The 22,535-nt window shown below is 34.4% G+C and overlaps 1 protein-coding gene across 5 annotated transcripts in view; it reads right to left on the reverse strand.

The window, feature by feature from the left end:
* The window catches only part of gipr (gastric inhibitory polypeptide receptor), a 37,068-nt gene extending 14,620 nt beyond the window's left edge, over positions 1-22,448 (reverse strand). For 2 of the 5 annotated variants that reach the window (XM_051862087.1, XM_051862083.1), the window contains exon 1: positions 7,568-7,776. The gene's annotated coding sequence lies outside the window, so the exon portion shown is untranslated. Of the gene's footprint in view, positions 1-7,567; positions 7,777-22,142; positions 22,195-22,275 lie in introns of those variants that run through there. The other 3 variants (XM_051862084.1, XM_051862085.1, XM_051862086.1) reach the window with 3 other exon arrangements.
* Between the last annotated feature and the right edge of the window lie 87 nt (positions 22,449-22,535).

Raw genomic sequence — 22,535 nt, forward strand, 5'->3', positions numbered from 1 at the left:
AATAAAGTAAACTGTGACATATTATACCCAAAAATTCTTCATACAGTGGACTACCAGTAAAATTGATCAAAATTTGGGACCAAAAATTATTCAGACACTTTGACCTGACCATGTTTTGCTGACACTTTAACTCTGAGATCTTGTCATATTTTATTACTATTTTTTAAACTATAGTGAATAAACTGTATTAATAAATGAAATGTTCAAGGTGTCTGAATAAATTTTGGTTTGACTGTTTAATTTACAGTGAAAACTGTAAACTGACATTTCCAGAATTCCTTTTGTGACACTGACTTCACATTTGATGTTTTTTTATTTTATTTGAATAGTTATGTTTCATTAAAACTTGCACCATAAAGTCTCTAAAATTGTCATTTTAACTGTAAAAGACCATAAAAATGTGACAGTAAAAAACTGTTAATTGGTTAACAGTAAGGGAAAACTGTAATTGATCTAATTTTATATTTCATGTAATTTTACAGTAAACTGTACAGTTAACTGTTATCAGTTATGTACATTATAGTTTTATGTTACCTCTTATGTTGTTAAATGTAATTGCATTATTTTAGTGTTATGTGTGTTACCATAATGGTGTTTTGTATTTGAACACATGACACCATGCATCTTCTAGTAATAGTATTTACCTCAGCTGTGAAAAAGCTACTTGTGATGGACTTTGATTCATCATGGCTTTCTCTTTACCACCAGTTATTATGGTGGATGTCAGTATGTTAAAAGTACAAAACAGATTTTAGCAGCAGTACAGTGCACCAAAAAGTTGTGACATCACCTATTTCATATCAAGGAGTAAGAATGAGCTTCAGTGAGGACCAGACTTTATCTGTCTATGCAAAACTATGATTAATGTAGCCATTATTTTGTAGGAAAACTTTTTTAATGATTGTTTGCTGAGATACAATTCAATGCAATTTCAGGAAATAACAGTACATCTTGTTTTTACATTACTTTAAATTCAACCCAAACAGAATCTGGGTTCAGTCCTGCACTTTCATAAAGCTTGAGAGAAACATCTGTGAAAAGATTTTTTTTTTAGAGTAATAGCTGATGTTTCAAGTAGTCTTGAACTCGGAGACCTTCACACACTGCTAAGTGCAACACCAACTAAATCTTAAAAGCAGCAGCAACATTAGCGAGCCAGATTAGCTACGGCTATTTACTTGTTTACATAACTCAGCACCTGCCTGCAATCTGACCTTGAATGCACCAGACATCATTTATCACCCTGGTAAGTGGACTACATATCCTACAGTCTACTGTGCCACCTAACCAAGGCCATAACCATGTCTTGAACATTGGGGGGGACCAAAGTATTTTTGTGGTTTTTGGTTTTGTTTTATTTTTGTCTTTTTTTTGGGGGGGGTTAACATTTCTATCGTAAAACATGCTGTCTTCTGTGAACAGTAAGGCCCGCCTTATTTGATTTGATTGGCCATCTCAAAACATTGACGAGCGCTGTTATACCAATGAGGCAACATTCTTTAAAATATCTTCTTTTGTGTTCAACAGAAGAAAGAAACTCACGTTTGGAACAACACAAGGTTAATTAAATGACAAAATTTTCTATCCCTTTAAATGTAACACCACAACTAGTTTACAACTAATTGAACTTATAGGTATACTATTTACAAGTTAAATACTTTTAGCACATTTTTTTTTAGTTTATGAAAGTACACTTTGCAGTATACTCTCAGTAAACTTCTAGTTTAGTAGTTTTATACTACAAGTAATACTTATAAGTTTTCTTTAAGTGAAAATAACATCATAGTTTACTACTTATATATTATTTTTGCAATTTATACTATGTTTATATTAGTCAGACGGGATTTAAACTTTGTCGGCTGAAGACCCAAGTTTGGTTTGTACCAAGCACAATGTTCTCTCACCATTCCTGATTTCTAACACTCACTCACAGCTGAGCCGGAGTTCTGACGTAGAACCCGGAAGTGCTGCACTGTTTACTGTGAACAGCGTTGGAGACTGACATCTTCCATGGAAGAGAAGATATTGTTGAATAGTCATTATTTTTGTTTTGTTTTTGTGCACAAAAAGTATTCTCGTCGCTTCATAACATTAAGGTTGAACCACTGTAGTCACATTGACTATTTTAATGATTTATTTACTACCTTTCTGGGCCTTGAATGTGGTAATAACATCGCAGTCTATCGGAGGCCAAAAAGCTTACAGATTTTATCAAAAATATCTTAATTTGTGTTCTGAAGATGAATGAAGGTCTTCCGGGTTTGGAACGACATAATTAATGACAGAATTTTCATTTTTGGATGAACTAACCCTTTAAGTAGATTTGAAGTAAATTTCTATGTACACTACCAGTGGACAACACAAAAATTCACATACTCAGATTTAGGAACATATCTGTTTTCTTTATAAATAAATATTTTCAAACAATGTAAGTTTATAAGACAGTATGTGAAAAATGACTACCCAGTCAAAAGAGTAAACACTACAAGCCAAGTATAATTAGAATACTTAATCATACTTTTAAGTATATCTAGATCAAAAGATTGTGTACAAGTATAGACCAAATATACTTAGACTTTTCTGTCAGTATAAGTCAAGTATACTTAAGTGCAATTTTAAGTATATATCTGAGAAGTACATGAAAAGTAGACTGAAAGAATACTTTGTTATTTTTAGTTTGGCTAGTTTGATCAAGATGATGCTTTTTTAGTTCAACAAGCCAGGTTTAATTCATATAAATCATCAAAGGTCTGTACTGTGTTTGATGGGTGACTGTTGTTCTCCACTCAGAGGAATGCAAAATGGGCATATTTGGAGATCTATGAAAGCACTGAAACACAGGACCTCCTTGCACTACATTTAATGGCATACAATCTCTGTTCAAAGCAGCTTGTTTAACATTCCTATACTACATCTTTCAAAGCCATCTATGAAGATCAAAAATGGTTTTCCCAAAACCAGTCACAAAGTTGGAAGGGTCAAAAAGGATAAATGTGGGTACTCCATTAGCTGTATCAGTTTATTTATATCTACGGGACTGTAATGCACCCTCTGTGCAGTCTTTTGTTTAGAGAGTGATTCAGAATTACTCAAATCAAATCAAAGTTTTTTTTATAAGCTGGAATTGCCAATAAGTCCACAAAGAGTTTACAATATCAAACTTTTTTTTAAAGCCAACATGCAGAACTTTATAATTCTTTGAGGTCAGATTGTTCTGCTGTATGAGGTTCTATTTTAAGGCAATATATTTTTATATATATATATATATATATATATATATATATATATATATATATATATATATATATATATATATATATATTTTAATACAGTGACTTGAACTATATTTGCTATAAAACAATAAGTACAATACATAGTACATACAAATCCAATCTCATGAGAAAACTTAAATATTTTACATTTAATTTATATTTGTAAAATTTGATTTGATTGATACAACTTTTAGAAAAAAAAAAGCACGAAGGGCCACCCATAAACCGAGCCTTTCGTGGGGAATAAGCAGATTGTATGAAAACATATAAATGATCGTAAAAATTCGCCACCAAGTACACAAAGTAAGTGGTAAGTACACAAAGTAAACTCCCCTGAGACACATCCCAAAAAGTCCTCCATCCAGGATCCTATGTGCCTCTTCTTTTACACCAAAAACAATCATTTCCAAACTCATCCATTTGTTTTGTGCTCCTGAAATTAGTAGAAATTAAGTGATTTCCTATTACGATTCAGATTGTAATACTGCCCTACAAAGGCAAAACACATCACCCACACAAACACTAAAGCAAATAAAAAAGTGTTTAAAAGAGTAAAGAGTAAATAAAACGAGTTTTATTGCACAAGAGTAAATAAAACATCATCTGAGAATATACAGTCTCATAACAACTTTCATTAGTTTCTTTTTAAGGGAAAATGCAAATGTAAGAAAGTCCTGAGACCCACAGAAGTAGGAATGTTATAGTTGTTGTGGTCAGGATCAGTCTGGCATTTCCAAAAGTAGTGAAATACAAAGCAAGACAATCAAAATAGCACCATGGTACGATCCAGGAATAAATACTGATGCCAGTATCCAGTGATATAAATATTTAAAGACAATAAAATAAGTAAGAAACAAATTCCTTTGGCTAGAAGGAAGGAGATTTGAAAACAGGCTGAATAATCAATAGAGACAGTTCTGTCTTTCCAAGAACTGCCATGACAAACAGACAATTCTGCAAACCAGGTCACTAAATCATGAATATAAGTTGATACATTTCAAATCAAGCAAGTAAAGCTGGCAGACAAAACTACTATACACATGCTCTAAACAACAATCAATGATAATCTGAGAATCCGAACTCTTGACTGAGTGCATACTAACTGCTTTCCCTTTAGAGCGGAAAATGTTCACATGAACAGTCCTATTAATTATAACGATTATGACGAAGTGTTGAAAAACTTTAGCACTGTGTATTTTTCTGCCCCTGCTGTGGTGCCAAGGCCATCCCCTTTTAACTCAGCTTGTAATAAATGGGTTCATATTCACACACAAAAATTGGCAAACCAACTGACTGTAATCATAAGGTGCTACATCACAATTCATTTACATTCATTAACTTTTCATTCAACTTTTTTCCTATTTCATATCCCTTGTAATAATTCACACATATTTTTAAATTAATAACCATTTAGACATTTTAGATATATCTAAATTGTTCTACAATTTCTACATTTTTTTTTCTAAATGATTCATTTCAATGTAATGGAAATGGAGACATGCACATAGGCTAATATTCCAATGAAATATAAAAAGTATATCCTTTGTACACTAAACAGAGTGATTAAGTTCAATATCTGTGATTTATATTTGTACTTGGGGACACAAATGGCAGCATTTTCTGAAAAACAGCCAGGAATAAGTGCATGAGCCCTAAAGTGCCAAAAATGTAATTAAATGCTAAAGAGGAATTAAGGTCATGTAATACCTTATTTTTCTTTATTTAGCAATTACCTATCACATTACAATTTAGATCAATTCTAACCCTGGTCACACTCTTCTAAGACTACAAAAGATAACTTCACAAATATCATCAACCATAGGTTTTACTATGTAAAAGATTCCAGATGTTATAAAATGGTAAGTTGTATTGGTTTTGTAAATTTTAAAAGCACATTTTATTGCAATAACACACAAGTCTGTCTTATTCAGCTTTTTAGGTTCATCCAAAACCATTGTGTAAGTTGAGATAAATATTACCACTATGAAAATTTGAAAAAGTGACACTATTTAGGCTATACCACAGACATTCATTCGAAGTGACGTACTCGTTTCCTTGCAGCTGACATATATTAAAATACATTTAATATACATAGGCCCTAATGGACAATATAGAGCCGAGGGCTGTTTCATAAAAGACGCTAAGAAAAGCGAGGATTAAACTCCAAAACCTGACTTGAATGAACCTAACAAATGAGTTGGGCCTAAAGCGGATTCATAAAAGGTGATTGAAGTTCACGCAGTCCCGCTAATTTGATCCAGGTTTACCTTGTCAAGATAATTGCGCGTGCACGCTTTTCTTAAGCAGCCCTAGAGGTCGATCGTGGATCAAATCGTTCCACCATAGGAAATAGCATACATTTTGTGCTATTTTATGCATTTGAGACATGGTGTTTTCCTCAGTGCATAACTTACTTTTCACAAGTTTATTCTCAATCTGTAAATATTAGAAAGTCATGCAAATATTTCCATTTTGCTGCTAAACCTCACAGTGAACGAGCGCTGCTGCGCGAATACGTGCTAAACAGACAGGACACAATAGAAGCGCAATAATTCTGACTAAAATATACATTTTGCTAAAATATTTTATGTTGGACTTTAATGTGCCTTATGTACAATTTTAAACCTATGTATTTTCATGATAGTAACTGTAAACTGACTATTGTAATGGGGTAAATCAATATACTGTAGGCCATTTACTGAGTTTAGATTCATCTTACCAATTAAAATTTGTGCATATTTATTTTAATTTTTAATTTTGTGATTTTAATTTCTGCTCTTCTAATAACCATAAAAGGTACTACAGCTGCCAAACAAAACCAGAGAGAAATGTATTCATATATTTTAAAACAATCTAATTAAATCTTGGGCACAAAACATTTAGCCAGTAAGAAAAGAAAACCTGTAGGTTTTCACACACACACACACACACACACACACACACACATATATATATATATATATATATATATATATATACACACATATATATATATATATATATATATATATATGTATGTGTGTGTGTGTGTGTGTGTGTATGTCAAACCAAAAATTATTCAGACATTTTTTATATATTTTTACAAGTGGGTGCAGGACACTGTAGTTCATTTATGCATTTATGTAAGTGAGGATAGCAAAATAAAGTAAACTGTGACATATTATACCCAAAAATTCTTCATACAGTGGACTACCAGTAAAATTGATCAAAATTTGGGACCAAAAATTATTCAGACACTTTGACCTGTGTTATTAGACCACTTTGCTCAAGTGTTATCTAACATAATTAAGATTAATTTCTATCAGTCCAATATATATATTGTGGACTGATAGTGGTTAATAAAGTCAAATAATTGTATGTGAGAGAGTCAGCTGTAATATCATTGCGTTCCTACTGGTCAGTGTTAGAGGAGCTCATCTTAGCCCGAGTGTTAGCCTGCCCCGGACCAGGCTAGTTTCCCAGCATAAGTTGCCAGAGAAACTGAATTTGAACTAATTTAAGTTTGTTTTATGAAACTGAATTCGCTGACAATAAGTCTGACTAACTAAAATAAGCCTGGCTTGTTTTCTAATCTTGTTTTATGAAACAGCCCTCCGGTCAGAGAGAACAAGATTCGTGTTGAGACATGTTGGGCTTTTCTCAAGACTATCCCACGTGCTTTAGTTTCACTTGCACGCCGTTAATTGATTTTAAGCTCAAACAGACTTTAATGTGCTGAGCGTCAAACAAAATAAATGATGCGCGACATGCAGTGATTAATATAATATCTAAAATAAATAGCCTATCATATTAATAACCAATTTAATCACACCAATTACATTTATGACCATTTGATTAAAACTCCCTTAGTCGCGTCTATAAATGGCACAGCACCTTATTGCTATCATGAACACTGATATAAAATGTCATAGTAAGTCATCAAGAATAAGAGCACGGTTAGCCTACATTAAGTCAATACGTCAAGCAATGTAAGTTCTTCTCTGATTAATAATCATTTATAATATGCTAAATACCACAACACTGACAGAATTAGACCAACAGTAACCAGTCATGTCAAGCAAATTGACAACCTAAATTCATTTGCAAATGAAAAGCGCGTGTCGTTGTCAGAAACCATAAGCACAACAGCATGAGAATTAATTTATCCATATGCAGATAAAATTGTATCACTCAGGTTAAAAACAGAATTGTTTTAGCTTACTTCAAACTAAGCATATAGTTACAGAACAAATAATTATAGTATATAGAGACACATAACACATTTTCACTATAATATTAAATATTCAACGTCCTACCGTTCAGAGAAACATGTTTTTGGATAATAAGAAATGCTCTTTAAATTCCTTTGGTCGTGTTGAAATGGTGCTGTTAGCCAATCCAATTTCCTTAGTAAATGAGAGAAATTGTTTCGCTCGGCTTCTGGGCGAAATAAATCTTTGTCTAAGTCAAAAGTCAGAAGAAATGAAACTGTGCTTCCACACGTCCATCAAACAGACCGTCTGTGAGCGCGTGTGGATGCGCGTCACCTATAAAAACACTGAGACAGAAGGGTGTTCTTTTTATTTAAAGGGGCAGGCGCCTAAATAACGTCATAATTCATGAGAAATTACCCGGAGCCTTTATTTTACACCATAAAACTAAATCGAGAACTCTTACGAAATTAAACCGAATTAAATCGTGTGGAGGCTACTGAAATGAAAATAATAGGAACACGTTTGGCCTATACACAAACGGCTAGAAAATTGCACTGTTGCATTGAAAAGTTTTTGTTAGAAAACTTTTCTCACAATGGCTGTGCTTTCTGCTTGTTCATCATGCCAAAATAGGTCATCATCTATCGTCAGCTATCAACAGCAGCATTCCTGTTCTGCCTTTTGCAAAACCTACAAAGCGACAACAATATTGTTCAGACTATCCAACAGCATTCCAGATATTAAAGGGTTAGTTCACCCAAAAATGAAAATAATGTCAATTATTACTCACCCTTATGCCGTTCCAGACCCGTAAGACCTTTGTTAATCTTCGGAACACAAATTAAGATATTTTTGTTTAAATCCGATGGCTCAGTGAGGCCTGCATAGCCAGCAATGACATTTCCTCTCTCAAGATCCATTGATGTACTAAAAGCATATTTAAATCAGTTCATGTGAGTACAGTGGTTCAATATTAATATTATAAAGCGACGAGAATATTTTTTGTGCACCAAAAAAAAAAAAAAGACTTATATAGTGATGGCCGATTTCAAAACACTGCTTCATTAAGCTTCGGAGCGTTATCAATCAGCATGTCGAATCAGCGTTTCGGAGCGGCAAAGTCACGTGATTTCAGCAGTTTGGCGGTTTGACACACGATCCGAATCATGATTCAACACGCTGATTCATAACACTCCGAAGCTTCATGAAACAGTGTTTTGAAATCGGCCATCACTATATAAGTCGTTATTTTGTTTTTTTGGCGCACCAAAAATATTCTCGTCACTTTATAATATTAATATTGAACCACTGTACTCACATGAACTGATTTAAATATGTTTTTAGTACATTAATGGATCTTGAGAGAGGAAATGTCATTGCTGGCTATGCAGGCCTCACTGAGCCATCGTATTTCAACAAAAATATCTTAATTTGTGTTCCGAAGATGAACGAAGGTCTTACGGGTGTGGAACGACATGAGGGCGAGTAATAAATGACATTATTTTCATTTTTGGGTGAACTAACCCTTTAATAGCAATTATGATAAACAAATCCGCACCCTGCACATAAGACAAGTTCTTATTTTTCTGATATATCTTTAAAACTACTTGCATCCAAAACCAACAATAAAAAAATGTTTAAAATACAACTGTAATCAAAAAGGTACATTAACAATACAGTGAGTGTAAAAACAAATTGACTTTATTTAGTCTCTTAGAAATGGATCAAGCCTTGTTATAGAGTAATCAACATTTTAAATGAAGATCAGGTCTAAAATGCAGAAAATAAACAAAAGTTAGGCCAGTGTTAATATTTAGCATTTGTATTCATGTAAATCACAAATGACCCACTTTCCACCAGGCTAAATGTTTTTGTTATACATTTACATTAGCAACTGAAAATCTGCACTGGGATTTCATTTTAATCCACAGTGCTTCATTTTACTTTCTAATTTTAAACAGTATCAGTTTAGTTACTAATGGTATAGAAGGTTTGGTATTCTAACCTGTAACCCTGCCTTAAGCACAAGGGATTTTGCCTGTTTTTCACACCCAAAGCAATGGCACCAGTAAAGATGGCAGATTAAAACACATTACTAAGCAGAGTGATATGAACCAAACCCAGTATGACTCAAATGAATACTTGCCAAGATGGAATGTACATCTGTATTAATAATTCCCAATATAAAAAACTATTGTTTAATATACTCTCTCTGATAATACATGATGCATTCACAGAGTGTATAATCACAGTTTCATGCAAAAGGTCAAGCTCCAGAACTTAACTGATTAGTTTAATTTATGAAATTTTACAATGAAAATATTTTCATTATTTTACACTTAGAAAAAAAGGGGTAACAATTGAACTACCTGTATACAGTCAATCAGTCTAATCAAGGAAAATGAGGAACATTCAAATCTACAGGTGTGAGAAATAATTTGCTATATGTGCCTGGAAAATTCAACATCATAAACACATGTTTCTTCCTGACAGAGAGTGGGTGCACACTTCCAAAATATTATGTAATCTACAAAGGGCTGCAGATTACATAATATTCTGGCTAAATTAAAATGGGTAGAATGTGCTAAAATCTATTCAATAGGGTAGAATGTAACATTACAGTTTTGCCTAATGCCTATTGCAACACATCAGCAATACAAAGACATCATAAAGTCATTAGCACATCTAGCAGATACCTTACAAATTTCAAAGCAGAAGCTAAAGTCTTTTTAAAAACAGGAGAGAACCCATGTCAACAGGTTTAGCCTCAATGATTAATTTTAAATCCTAAAACTATTCAAATATAATTCAATTGTTCAGATATCTTTGTTTCAACCATGCCAAAGAAGAATGTTCGATGGAGACACTGTCCACCACATAACATTACAGCTTAATCTACTTATATTTGGCCTTTGAAAACAACCAATTACACTTAAATGTCATAAAATTTATTGTAAGTAAAGCAAGAGGTCATGCAGAACCACATTTTGATTGACATGCAGTTCCACTATGATGGCTATTTATTAATATTCCATGAAAATGCATCTAGAATGATTTCAAATCCAGTAGGATTTTAATCATATAGCTTTAATAAAAATGACAGCACCAGACCATAATTTTAAGACACGTCTACCATTATCAGTAGGTTTCATCCAGGCCGATATTACTTGTTCTGCTTCAGTGGCCACTCAATATGAAGAGAAATAGATTTCATTTAATTATCTGGTTTCACAATAAGCTGAATCATCAAACTCAAAACAGTTCAGCTGAGAGGGATAGGATTTTAAAACAATGTGTGACACGGAGATGATCTGCAGAAAACTATACAGCATGTGCTGTGAAAAGCTGAAGTGAGTATAGTGCAGATTCATTTTGCATACAGTATATTATTTTGTAGAATAATGTACCAAAACTCAAAGGGGACAAACGGTTGACTTTCTACAGTAAGTTGAGTTAGAACAAAAAGATGACTAAATCAATTTTAAAGTCACAGGTACTGGAACACAGTGTTTAATAAGTAATTCAGGATCTCAGGATCTTCAAATAATTTACTTTTTTTTTATGTTAATCTACATGTTAAATGTAGATCAAAAGGCCATGACAATTCTGTACAACTATACTGTACATTTCTTAAAACATCTGCTCTGACTTCCTTAAAATAATAGTTCGAATAAATAAAATACACCAAAAAAAAGGTCAGACAAGTTTAAAGTGACATGAGGTTGGGTGAATGTTGGCCAAATGTTCATTATTGGGTGAACAATTAACATAGTAGTGTCCTAGAAATGTCAGAAGTATAGCAAATCTAAAATTGCAGGATAAAGAGACTGAATAGTCTGGGACAGAAGTGGACCAATGACTTATGGCTATCCATAAAACAGTGTATCGGCCTCTAAATATATGGTGGTGAAGCTAGGCAATGTTTTTCAGAAACACTTTTTGTTATACTCAGGACCAAAAAAAGTTTGTCCAATCATTGGATGTCTTACCTGCCTGTCAACCTACTTGTAGCAGTTCACATCCTCAAAATTATGCTTTTCTATGACAACACTATCAGCGATGAAATGAATCTGTAGCAGTCAAAGTCGAAGTTGTTTACGTTCATTATTATTGTAATGTTATTGTTATGTACTTTGATTAGGTAATTTTACAGCGTCTTTCGTGACGCTTTGTAGACTCTGCTCTGGGTGTGAGTGTTCATGGCATGGCTTTGGAGAGCGCTCTGAAGGGAGGGTGGGATCTTATGCTTTCAAAGCTAGCTTGCTACTGCTAACCTCTCCAAAATTGCCTACCCTACCTTTAAATGCCAAAGAGCATGCAAACAAGTATTTGTTCCTTGCTGGTTTAAAATGAGATGGCGCTCATACCTGTAAATCTTCGGCTGTCACATTCTATGAAGGTGTGAGCACAGTATACAGGCTGGCTTTATGACAATAACCTCATTGGCACAGTGTTTTCCTTCACTCATACACATTATTTAAATGAGAGACATTTGTTGAGCTTGTTTATGCAGTGAAGCTCCAAGTGCAAGGACTTTATCCTTTATCTGTATATAGAAACTCTAAGGCAGGGGTTCCCAGTCATGGAGATCTACCTTCCTGCAAATTTCAGCTCCAACCCTGATCAACGCACAACTGAACCAGCTAATTAAAGTGCCCCTATTATGGATTTTTGAAAATTACCTTTCATGTAGTGTGTAAGGTGAATGAAAACATCCTGCAAAGTTTTAAATCTGAAAGTGCACCGTATATAAAGTTATTGTCTCTCAAAAGTAAGAGTCGACTCTGAGTCAATTAAACGAGTCATTTATAAAACGAATCCCAAGCCGTTTCGTTGTGATGTCAAGATGAAACATTAGCATATTGATATATATTGATTATAGCCCGAACCTTGTGCTGTGTTCCCATCATGCTTCTTCAATCTAAATGCGTTCAATGAGGGATTCGCAAGCCGGTTGTTATAGAAGGATGGGTCAGTACCCAGTTTATTTGGACCAGCTTCTTCCTCCTCCGAATCACAGCCTATAAGTATGATTAATAATTGTTGCTGTTATGTTCTCTGTAGCATGCACAATACGTATTTAGTTGTGTGTGTTGTGTACGCTCCGCGCAGCTTGTAGGTCTCCGGCTAACTAGCTAACAGCAATATGTGTTCGCTCGATGTTGTCTAGAAATTTGTCAAATGTTTGTCGTTGTTATTACTTGGAGTTATGATAAAGAATAGAGCAATACGTTGGTGTACAACTGCAGTGCTTTATCAATACGTTTCTGCGTTGGGCTAATGCACATACCATGACTGTTTGGATGTTTACCACCGAGCTGTGGGCTAGGTTCACTAACATAAACATAAAACAATTTATTATGACAAGCCGGGCGTTCCGTACACCGCAGATTAGCGTCACGCAACGGAGGGGGTTTGGAAAAATGAATCGTTGAGCGAATCGTTTGGGAATCGTTAAGCAAATATTAAGGAAATTTTGACCTTGCATGCATGTAAACCTGTTGTTGGGGACTCCCAATACAAAAATAGGAACCTTTCAAATGCCATGATAGGGGCACTTTAAGATCTTCAGGAGCACTTTATAATTACAGACAGGTGTGTTTAATCAGTGTTGGATCTGGTCCACTTCTTTCCCGGATTGTATCAAAGCAATTAACAATTACATTACATTACATCATAATGTCTTATGGATGGATAGATTTCATTTGCAGTTCTTATCAGTAAGAGCAAAGTAAATACAGCAATACCCCAGAATGTTGTCCATTTACATATTTATAGCATGTTTAAGAGGTGTAAATGAAGATGAAAGCCATTTTCCACCACTTAAACACATTCTGTTTTCGAAGTAAGTGCAACAGGGAAGAACATTGTTTTGTTTTTCCCTCAGCACCCAAAAACAAATCTGCAGTCTAAACGACAAAGACATGGAGAATGCATCACTTGTGGGCTCCTCATCATCAGAGGGAGTTTGGGCAGATACAAACAAACACATATCCTGTTTGTTCAATAAAGAAGCATTAACAAAACTAACCTTATAGGGTTAGTTCATACTAGTGTTTCAGTTCTGCTTATATACAATTGTACACCAATGGAGAGTAACAGTAATCGCCTACTTTTTAGTGATCTTGTTTTCAGAAGTATTTTCCCATTCGTTTTCTTCATTGGGATTTCAAAATATTCTTCAATAAAGAGTACTCAGCCATGAGTACAAAGCCAATCAGCTCCTTGATAAATTACAGAAACTATCATTTGAAGTAAAGAAAAAAAAAAAGAAAAAAGACTGCATTTAACATCTAATGAAGGAATGCATTACAATCCCACAAAGCCTTGCAAACAACATCAATCAAATCAAACACAATGCTACAATATAAAACCACTGATTTATAGTCATTAGTCAAAAGCATAAAAACAATCATTTATTTTAAATTTCACCACCTGGAATGTGACAACCGACGGGTGGCTTCAGTTGAAGCATATACCATAGACTAATCCTCTCTGAGCATCTTTGAAAGGTTTATGCAGAATCTTTAAAAAAAAAAAAAAAAAAACTTCTCAATGCAGAAAATGAATGGGATTTTTACCTGCTGTTGCGCTCTATAGACACAAGGCACATGATCCATCAGAAATAAAGCATGAGAAAAAGCTATTTTTCCCAAAATATATCCTTGACTTGTAGACGTCGCTGGTGTTGGTGAAAAGCACGAGTTCCAGGCACAGGTGCTTGTCTCCAACAGTTAAAATCTACTTTACACTGGCTGACACTTTCTACTGAGGCTGCCAAGTAGCAGCAGAGCTTTGACAGGATATGAACTAACAAGACAAAATACAATTTCTTCAAGATAGGTGACAGTTGGTCTTAGCAGCTCTAGCTTAATGCTAAATATTCTGCTATACGAAGGCATTCCAATGCAGCCTGCAGGTCTGTGACAACAGTGGCCAAGTGACAAACCTATTTCTAGCATTTAAAAAAGGCAAGAATTATAACAAATTATTTAACAGTATTACAGTGAGAACTATCTGTTCTGAGACGACCATTTTGCCACACAGTTGTGTAAAGTTCATTCTAAGCAAAATGTCAGATGATGACAATTAATTAGTAAATTCAACAAAAGACAAAATAATAATAAAAAAAAAATTGAAATAAGAAATAATGGTGCACTGGGGTCTAGAGGCTCATATATTATGTTTTTTTTAATTTTTTTTATTGCCCTTGTATTATATAGAAAAACTTGTTTAAACTTCAGTATATAATCAGCTTGTCTAGAGTGGTATTATTTCAGCAGTTGAAAGCTTTAAGCCTGCTTAATATTAGTAAATCTTTCCAAATACTCAACATTCCTCTCTTTAGTCTTTGTAACTTTGAATTGCTATAATACCTTCTACTTATCCTCTGCATTTCCCTTCAAAGTTACAATCAACAAAAACAATGAATCACAGATTTGGTAATTTAGCATTTTCATTTCTGTTATGCTCTGAATGCTTATATGTTAGTCAGATGAACATGATTGTAAGCTAAATTAAGGCCATCTGAGTGTCTGGGCTTGTAGTAACCCCAGAAAAATGTTTTCAACCTGTACGGAAGGTGCTGGAGTGAAAAATTTCACGACAGTTTAATCCCCCCCAGTCTGAGGGTCGGCAGGTCAACCTGTAATAGTATTTGTTTACCACACTTTAGCTCTTTATTGTATTACTGCTGGATTAATATGAAATGAGCGTTTAGAACCGCTCGCATGACTCGACATAATGATGGGTTTAGGGACAAAATGAGAGATTTTGAGCACAGTGAACACTATTCAAGCATGAAGTTGTGGTCTGCGCTGGAGCACACTTAAGGAGAACAATGAAAAATGTTAAAAAAAAAACATTAAGTTTATTTACAGCCAGACATACAAGCTCAGACCTTTTTTTAAACATTCTCTGATTACATGAGTCAGTTAGCTATGTGTGCACACTGCTCTCATGTGACTGGCACCAAGTTTGATTAATAAGGTAAGGAATTACTAGATAGGTGAGTTTTTATGTAACTCACATCACACCAGGAGGCTCGGATTATGTTTTACTGTAGGTGTGGGCTGAGGGATTTTTGTCAGTTCTTCTAGCACTGCTTAAATCACAATATGGCCTTTTGTATAACTGCACAAGTCTGCAATTTAATGAACTTGAAAAAAAAAACTTGAAAAAAAGTTGAATTTTTTCTAAACTTAAAATATGAGATCTGTGAACAACGCTTTGCAAGTTCATCCAGAAACATTCTGCCAATTTATTCATTTGGGTTGAGTCAATCTCATTTAGGAACTGACCTCCCATGTAGTGAAAAGCAAACACTAATTATGGATTAAAACAATTTTATGTATACTAAGGGAAAATGAAGAGAAAAATGGTTCAGTGATTTCTAAAAGAATGAAGGCTAAATGTGCCTAACGTATAATCTCGTGAGCAGCATTGGGTGCAGGAAAACTTTTACTGTGAAGTTTCGTTAACAGGAGTGAGCGCCTATGGTCTCATCTCATTTGTGTAATACGCGGCACAAACAGAACAGAACACAATTTTCACAAATGGACTGTTTTGTTTTATTGAATTATTATATTGAAATAAACCATACATTTCAAAAATATATTTGTAGACAACATAATTTTCTCTCATGCTAAATCACGCCCTTGACGGTGGAGTTCAACGTCAACGTACGTCAACTTTTTAATGCGGGAGAAAGAATCATCAATATAAATGGGTCAATGGCGTGACGGGTCATTTTTTTGTCCAAAGGCCTTAATAATAATAATAAAAAACAAAGATATGACATCCAAAGTATGTAAGGTAGTACATCTAGATCACTTATATTGAATCCAAAAGGTTTTAATTATATTTTGCTACATATAAAGGTATTTTAAAGATTTTGAAGTGTCAAAAGGTCATTCGGTTTAACAGCCACTTATTTGTGATTAAAATATCTTAAAATGTAATAAATGTATATATTTTTTATTCTGGCATGATAACATCATATATCAACATAGTGCAAAATGGTATTAAAATTATGTGTAGAAGTCGTTGCTTTGTTATGAGAAAGAATGTCCAGAAAAATGAATTTCATTGATGTCATGAAGCAAAGTAACTCTCTTTTAACTATTTGAAAAATTCATGTTTTCACTTGCTCATACGCATGTCACGAAACATCAGGTCATTCGGTACAACCGCTATAAAACATGGAAAATATTGCAATATTTTAAAAACTTGTACTAAATATAAAATGTTTGATTGTCCTTTTGCTAGCTAGCTAGATATCAGCCTGTTAGCATTGTTTGAAAATATTGTCATTCGGTACAACCAAAAGTGTAATTCGGTAAAACCAAAATTTTGGTTAAATGTGAGCTGCATCTGGATCAAATTTTGTGGTGATTGCATAAAGAAATCAATCACTTCGGGCTTAAGGGGTTAATAGAATTTCTAATTGTCATGATGATGGCTAAATAAAACAGCATTTTATTGACTTAAAAAGGCTGGACATATCGTTTTGAAACCATTACATAACGTAATATTTCTTGGTAGTAACTTCCAATAGCATTTTTTCTCAACTTCAGACAACTTAAAAAGATATGTTATAGAATAGTTGCACCTCTCCAGAAAACTAAAAATGTTAAGTTAACTCAACTAAACATTTTTTTGTATCACAGACAACTTATTTTTAGTTTGTATAATTGTTACTTACAAAAGTTGAGTAAACAAGAAATAGCTAGGGGAAATTAGTACCAAGATAAACCCTATAGCTTTCTCAGTTGAGTGTGCTCTCCATTTTGTGATTATACTTATATTTCACAACATTCACATGCCACAGCCACAAAATAATATTTCATGGGCATAATTTTAACAAACTAAATTCTTTAATCATTCTGTCTGGTACTTTAGTGCTTGTAAGGCATCAGATGTTCAGCTAACAGCACTAAAACACACCAACAGGTGTCAGAGTCAGTAATAAGCATGTTGTTTCAGCTGGGCTTGATTCTTATCATATGGAATAACAATAATCAAGCTTTATCGGAAATAAAAAATAAATAAATACACAAGGCTCTGTGTGTGAAGATGGCTAATGAACTTGATAAATGAACTATCTGGAGGTCTTTCTCACTGATCAATAAGGAGATTATACTCTCCATCTGGGATTGCTCAAAGCAAACATGCTGACCAAGAAGGCGCCCCATAGAAGCACCCAAAAAGACAAAGAGGGACTGTTTGTGTGTGTTTGAGGGAGAGAATTTACATCCTGCATTAGATGACACAGCCTTTTGAAATGCTGGTAAATCATCATAATTTGTTGACATTTAACATGGGATTGAAAATAACATGAAGTGACTATACTGCTGGATGTCATAAATGCTAAAAATATCATTATGCCATTTAATAAAAAGAAATGCTCAGAAATTTAGCTACTGTTGGCCCTAGTGATGGATAGAAGCTACAAGCGGAAAATAAATGATTCAATCAATTATATACATACAACATGAATCATAGTGGAAGCCACTTTTTTTTTTTACTTTCACACAATTACTGATTCTGACCTTTTTAGCACATAAAGCCAAATGGACTTTGTTTGTTTGTTTTTCTACAGCCACTAAATCCTTGTTACATGATTCAAAATGATTTATTTAAACTTCCTGAAATAAAAAAAATGAAAATAACAGAAAATAGTTCTTTTGCAAACTATTTGCAAACCATCATATGGAATTCTGCACTCAATTGATGCAAAGCACAATCATTTTCCAGTAACATGTCAGTGAGCTGATCTGATGAGTCCAGTTTGCCAGTAGAGATTTATTGCAATTTTAATTCACATTACCTCAGTATCTGGCACCATTATATCTACAACCCATACTAATCACCAGAACTGACAGAAATAGACTTAAATATAAAATAATATAAAATGACCTGAATATAAAATGACAATTAAAATGTCATTTCAGTCAGTCTTTGAAAACATTCCTTTTAATGATCATGACAACTGTTTATTTTTATTTATTTAACTAAAATCTATTTTCTTTCATCAGTTTTTATTATTCTCACACATGGCTGTTAACATCTGTTGGGAAATGTCAGCAAGGATAGAGAGCATTTCCCAGTCATTCTGATAATTACCCACTTGTTTTGCATGTTGTCACTTCTGCCTTCAGGCGATGTCATTGGACCTTTTTTGTAGTCTTGCTTTGAAAATCTAAGTACTGATTTTTCTGTTGATTTTCAAATGAGTTACTGTCGTGAGAATAACGTGGCATAGATAAAAAATGATTTGTTAAATGACTTCATTGACCATGATAATAAATACACAGATAAATAATCACAAGATGACAGTTCTTTTGAAACTCAGGAGAGGAGAATAATCTCACCAGACACCATAACGGCCCATCAAGAACTCTTCTCTTCATGCTGGAGTACAAAGTGGAAATATTTTAGAGCCAAAGAGACCAGCATTTCTCTCAATCATCACAGAACCCACTCCCGCAGATGGCCATCCTCCAGAGCAGAGTGGGTTCTGTGATGAGTGCGAACCCAAAGTAGCTCCAAGATTTGCCAAGACATTCTTATCAATAGATGTGGGGCATTTCTTGGCGAGAGAACAGCTTTCAGACACTCCTTCTTCTTGAGAAAGTGCAGCCCCTTTGAAAATCATTTTTTCCTCTGCATTTATCCATACTATTTTCTTGGCAGTTCTTTCAAAGGGATAGTTCACCAAAAATTAAGATTCTGATATAATTTTGTTGTCCATTCAATGGAAGTCAATAGGCTCCAATGTCACTTGTTTCCCAATGTCTTCTTTTGTGTTCACAGAAGAAAAAAAAAAAATGCATACAGTTTTGGAATGACATGATGGGGGTGAGTAAATGATGACATTATCTTTCAGTAGACTTTTCCATTTAACGAAAAACGGATCTACGGATCATGTTCTTGGAGATCAAACTTTCTTCAACCCGTCCATGCAGGCCAAAATGGTGAACTCTGCATTAATATATTGGGGGATGGAAAACTTTGATGCTCAATGGGTTTGCCAGTGCAGGAAGGAAGTAGCTTGGAAGTTCATTGAAACTCCAGATCGAGTATAAGAAGTGTCAAAGAAACTATCACAGAGACACTCAACAGTCAGTCTTCTTCTGCACTGGTAGAGCTGCTCCAGGCAGGTGTGGTTATGTCATGCTGCACTTTGCTAGTCATACGAAAAGACATTGGCAAACAAAGATAAAAATTATTTTAGCGTTTCTTTATGAGAATGGGACTGCTGATCCTTCAGGCCTACCATAACCGGGAATTAACTCCATGTGAAGTAACCCATATTTGCGTCAGATGAAAACAGGCTTGACAGTTCATGTGTCCTACTTACTAATGGAATGTGACCCTGTCAAAATGTAGAGTTAGCAAATGTGTTCAGGTATATCCACTGTTTGGCTGGTATGTTTGTTTAGCATTTCCATGGTGACATTGCCATGTGTACAAAGAACTTGTCCTGACAGGTGTATAGAAGAAGTAATTAAAAATATAAAAGGATGCCATCCTGTTTCAACTGTACTTAAGCAGTAAAGATTCATTTGGAGTATATGTGTGGGCAGTGTCCTTGACATGACAAAACACAGTAAAAATGGTCAGCATGTATATTGTCTTAATGATCTATGTTGCATCTCAAATGACATTTAGAATTTTAATTATGAGTCAACAATTGATCACTGAAATTCTGTCTATTCCAGTACTGTAAGGCATTCTAGGTGGTAACTATGTATCTGGGCACATACAGTATTAGACTATATTATGTACCAAAATCTGCATGATTATCCAGGGCCTTTTTTTTCTGCTTGACCAGTTGGGCCAGTAGTTCAGATTTTTAGAGCCCTGCCAACATTTTCAATGGCCCAAAACAAAAATGTTTACATTTTTTCCACACTTTTTCCATTTTTCATCCAGGGGGATTTAAAGGGTTAGTTCACCCAAAAATGAAAATAATGTCATTTATTACTCACCCTCATGCCGTTCCACACCCGTAAGACCTTCGTTAATCTTCAGAACACAAATTAAGATATTTTTGTTGAAATTCGATGGCTCAGTGAGGCCTCCATAATATTATAAAGCGACGAGAATATTTTTGGTACGCCAAAAAACCCAAAATAACGACTTATATAGTGACAGGCCGATTTCAAAACACTGCTTCATGAAACTTCGGAGCGTTATGAATCAGCATGTCGAATCAGCGGTTCGGAGTGCCAAAGTCACGTGATTTCAGCAGTTTGGTGGTTTGACACGCGACCCGAATCATGATTCGACACAAAAGATTCATAACGCTCTGAAGCTTCCTGAAGCAGTGTTTTGAAATCGGCCATCACTATATAAGTCGTTATTTTGTTTTTTTTTTGGCGCACCAAAAATATTCTCGTCGCTTTATAATATTAACATTGAACCACTGTACTCACATGAACTGATTTAAATATGTTTTTAGTACATTAATGGATCTTGAGAGAGGAAATGTCATTGCTGGCTATGCAGGCCTCACTGAGCCATCGAATTTCAACAAAAATATCTTAATTTGTGTTCTGAAGATTAACGAAGGTCTTACGGGTGTGGAACGACATGAGGGTGAGTAATAAATGACATTATTTTCATTTTTGGGTAAACTAACTCTTCAAGTTACTAAAAAAAAAAAAAAAAAATCCTTCAAATGCTGCAGTATCTGCAGAGTAGAGCCTTTTAGAATGATGAAAAAAATCCACAATGCATATCCTTCTCATTCTCCTTTTGTCCACAACCTAATTAAAACTCTTTCTGCTCCGTTCAGCCATTCACTTTATAGTCAGAAAAACTCTGACCTCACATATTGGGCAATTGCCATCTGACATCCATATGAGAGCTCCTGTTCTCCCACTGATGGATGAGATGAGAACAGAATTGAGCAATGGTGCATATGCAAATAAACCCCAAACACCAAGTCAATACACCAGTTACCAAATGCCTCAACTGCTAATCATAATGATCTTGCATAAGCATGACCAATGAAGCCATTAAGCCAATGTTAACTATGACCACTTTAGATTCATGAATGAGGGGTGTGATAGAACTGCTCAAAAAATGGTTTGAGAATAAATTTAGCTTAAGTCACTTCCTGATTAAATGGTAAACTGAACATGTGAGCGTTTCTCTCTGAAGAGATGTCTCTGTTTTGGCCTAATGAAAGGGAAAATTATAAACAAACACAAAGATGGCTGTTGTGGCCTCAATGTCAAATGAATTCACATCTCACTGATGCAGTAATAAATAGATGTTCAGTGATCAGGCAAAACATGGCAGCGAAAACTAAATGGTGGTACAAAGTGCTAAAACTGCAATATCAATACCATACAATATCCATCAACCCTAATCATTAGCTTTATATCAGCAACAATGTAGGATTGTTTACTCTCTGCAAATAAAATTAACCATAAAATCATAAAAAAAAAAAAAGGATTGTCTACTCTCCAATGTTTGCAATCCTGTTATTGACAACTGTATAAAAAGAAAACTTGCCTTTGTTTGTTACCAAAGAAGACAAAATTTACACTGAACTCTAAAGAAATAAACATATAGCCTACGAAGTTTAAACAACCCCCAAAAAGACATAACAAACATAAGCAATAAAAAGAAAAGTATTTAACTATGTAAATTAGGCTATACATACCAGGGACTTTTCTAGGCCACTGCTGCACCGACCCTTCCACCCAAAAAAAAAAAAAAAAAAAGAGTGTAGGCTACCCTTATTTTGTAATACGTGTTTTTAAGCCTATAATATTGTTGTTTTGAAACTTCATTACCTGCTGCTGCAGTAGAGAATCATTCACAGCACGTGCAGGTGTTGAACCAAATAAAGATTTTCTTCATCGCTGACAAACGGTTTTGTTTCAATGGATTGTATGTACAGTAAATATCCAATTGCATTAAGCGCTGGTTTTGTCTGTGTTCTAAAGTTTGCAGTTTTTGTGGAGCCAGAAACTTTTTGAACGATGCAGTAGCCTATGAGTTTAGCTGTCCAAATGATTCAGATTAGATTCGCGAACCGATTCAGGTCATTTTA

The sequence above is a fragment of the Ctenopharyngodon idella genome, chromosome 15 (genome assembly GCF_019924925.1).
Source record: "Ctenopharyngodon idella isolate HZGC_01 chromosome 15, HZGC01, whole genome shotgun sequence".
NCBI lineage: Eukaryota > Metazoa > Chordata > Actinopteri > Cypriniformes > Xenocyprididae > Ctenopharyngodon > Ctenopharyngodon idella.